Below are 3,722 nucleotides of genomic sequence, written 5' to 3'. Positions count from 1 at the left end.
CTATTCCCCAGAATTTTGCTCTTTGGCACCTTCCAGCATTTGGGAGTCAGCAAAAATGGCACCTCCTTAGAGAGACCTTCCTTGACAGGCACTCTTCTCCATCCTCTGTTGTGTTTTTTTTTTTTTATTAATTAAAAAAAGAATTAACAGAACAATTAGAAATCATTCCAATCTACATGTACAATCAGTAATTCTTAATAACATCACATAGTTGCATATTCATCATTTCTTAGTACATTTGCATCGATTTAGAAAAAGAAATAAAAAGACAACAGAATAAGAATTAAAACAATAATAGAAAGAAAAAAAAAAAACAAAACAAAAAACCTATACCTCACATGCAGCTTCATTCAGTGTTTTAACATAATTGCATTACAATTGGGTAGTATTGTGCTGTCCATTTCTGAGTTTTTATATCCAGTCCCGTTGTACACTCTGTATCCCTTCAGCTCCAATTACCCCTTCTCTTTTTTTTTTTTTTAATTAACGGAAAAAAAGAAATTAACCCAACATTTAGAGATCATACCATTCTACATATGCAATCAGTAATTCTTAACATTATCACATAGATGCATGATCATCATTTCTTAGTACATTTGCATTGGCCCAGAAGAACTAGCAACATAACCGAAAAAGATATAGAATGTTAACATAGAGAAAAAAATAAAAGTAATAATAGTAAAATCAAAACAAAACAAAACAAAACAAAACAAAAACCTATAGCTCAGATGCAGCTTCATTCAGTGTTTTAACATGATTACTTTACAATTAGGTATTATTGTGCTGTCCATTTTTGAGTTTTTGTATCTAGTCCTGTTACACCGTCTGTATCCCTTCAACTCCAATTGGCCATTATCTTACCCTGTTTCTACCTCCTGCTGGACTCTGTTATCAAGGATATATTCCAAATTTATTCTTGAATGTCTGTTCACATCAGTGGGACCATACAGTATTTGTCCTTTAGTTTTTGGCTAGACTCACTCAGCATAATGTTCTCTAGGTCCATCCATGTTATTACATGCTTCATAAGTTTATCCTGTCTTAAAGCCGCATAGTATTCCATCGTATGTATATACTACAGTTTGTTTAGCCACTCTTCTGTTGATGGAGATTTTGGCTGTTTCCATCTCTTTGCAATTGTAAATAACGCTGCTATAAACATTGGTGTGCAAATGTCCGTTTGTGTCTTTGCCCTTAAGTCCTTTGAGTATATTCCCAGCAATGGTATTGCTGGGTCGTATGGCAATTCTATATTCAGCTTTTTGAGGAACCACCAAACTGCCTTCCACAGTGGTTGCACCATTTGACATTCCCATCAACAGTGGATAAGTGTGCCTCTTTCTCCGCATCCTCTCCAGCACTTGTCATTTTCTGTTTTGTTGATAATGGCCATTCTGGTGGGTGTGAGATGATATCTCATTGTGGTTTTGATTTGCATTTCTCTAATGGCCAGGGACATTGAGCATCTCTTCATGTGCCTTTTGGCCATTTGTATTTCCTCTTCTGATAGGTGTCTGTTCAAGTCTTTTTCCCATTTTGTAATTGGGTTGGCTGTCTTTTTGTTGTTGAGATGAACAATCTCTTTATAAATTCTGGATACTAGACCTTTATCTGATATATCATTTCCAAATATTGTCTCAATTTTTGTGTAGGCTGTCTTTCTACTTTCTTGATGAAGTTCTTTGATGCACAAAAGTGTTTAATTTTGAGGAGCTCCCATTTATTTATTTCCTTCTTCAGTGCTCTTGCTTTAGGTTTAAGGTCCATAAAACCGCCTCCAGTTGTAAGATCCATAAGATATCTCCCAACATTTTCCTCTAACTGTTTTATGGTCTTAGACCTAATGTTTAGATCTTTGATCCATTTTGAGTTAACTTTTGTATAGGGTGTGAGAGATGGGTCTTCTTTCATTCTTTTGCATATGGATATCCAGTTCTCTAGGCACCATTTATTGAAGAGACTGCTCTGTCCCAGGTGAGTTGGCTTGACTGCCTTATCAAAGATCAAATGCCCATAGATGAGAGGGTCTATATCTGAGCACTCTATTCGGTTCCATTGGTCGATATATCTATCTTTATGCAAATACCATGCTGTTTTGACCACTGTGGCTTCATAATATGCCTTAAAGTCAGGCAGCGCGAGAACTCCAGCTTCGTTTTTTTTCCTCAAGATGTTTTTAGCAATTCGGGGCACCCTGCTCTTCCAGATAAATTTGCTTATTGGTTTTTCTATTTCTGAAAAATAAGTTGTTGGGATTTTGATTGGTATTGCATTGAATCTGTAAATCAATTTAGGTAGGATTGACATCTTAACTATATTTAGTCTTCCAATCCATGAACACGGTATGCCCTTCCATCTATTTAGGTCTTCTGTGATTTCTTTTAGCAGTTTTTTGTAGTTTTCTTTATATAGGTTTTTTGTCTCTTTAGTTAAATTTATTCCTAGGTATTTTATTCTTTTAGTTGCAATTGTAAATGGGATTCGTTTCTTGATTTCCCCCTCAGCTTGTTCATTACTAGTGTATAGAAATGCTACAGGTTTTTGAATGTTGATCTTGTAACCTGCTACTTTGCTGTACTCATTTATTAGCTCTAGTAGTTTTGTTGTGGATTTTTCCGGGTTTTCGACGTATAGTATCATATCGTCTGCAAACAGTGATAGTTTTACTTCTTCCTTTCCAATTTTGATGCCTTGTATTTCTTTTTCTTGTCTAATTGCTCTGGCTAGAACCTCCAACACAATGTTGAATACTAGTGGTGATAGTGGACATCCTTGTCTTGTTCCCGATTAGGGGGAAAGTTTTCAATTTTTCCCCATTGAGGATGATATTAGCTGTGGGTTTTTCATATATTCCCTCTATCATTTTAAGGAAGTTCCCTTGTATTCCTATCTTTTGAAGTGTTTTCAACAGGAAAGGATGTTGAATCTTGTCAAATGCTTTCTCTGCATCAATTGAGATGATCATGTGATTTTTCTGCTTTGATTTGTTGATATGGTGTATTACATTAATTGATTTTCTTATGTTGAACCATCCTTGCATACCTGGGATGAATCCTACTTGGTCATGATGTATAATTCTTTTAATGTGTTGTTGGATACGTTTTGCTAGAATTTTATTGAGGATTTTTGCATCTGTATTCATTAGAGAGATTGGTCTGTAGTTTTCTTTTTTTGTAATATCTTTGCCTGGTTTTGGTATGAGGGTGATGTTGGCTTCATAGAATGAATTAAGCAGTTTTCCCTCCACTTCGATTTTTTTGAAGAGTTTGAGGAGAATTGGTACTAATTCTTTCTGGAACGTTTGGTAGAATTCACATGTGAAGCCATCTGGTCCTGGACTTTTCTTTTTAGGAAGCTTTTGAATGACTAATTCAATTTCTTTACTTGTGATTGGTTTGTTGAGGTCATCTATGTCTTCTTGAGTCAAAGTTGGTTGTTCATGTCTTTCCAGGAACCCGTCCATTTCATCTAAATTGTTGTATTTATTAGCGTAAAGTTGTTCATAGTATCCTGTTATTACCTCCTTTATTTCTGTGAGGTCAGTAGTTATGTCTCCTCTTCCATTTCTGATCTTATTTATTTGCATCCTCTCTCTTCTTCTTTTTGTCAATCTTGCTAAGGGCCCATCAATCTTATTGATTTTCTCATAGAACCAACTTCTGGTCTTATTGATTTTCTCTACTGTTTTCATATTTTCAATTTCATTTATTTCTGCTCTGATC

The sequence above is a fragment of the Tamandua tetradactyla genome, chromosome 6 (assembly GCF_023851605.1).
Source record: "Tamandua tetradactyla isolate mTamTet1 chromosome 6, mTamTet1.pri, whole genome shotgun sequence".
Lineage (NCBI taxonomy): Eukaryota > Metazoa > Chordata > Mammalia > Pilosa > Myrmecophagidae > Tamandua > Tamandua tetradactyla.
This window is presented reverse-complemented; position numbering follows the sequence as displayed.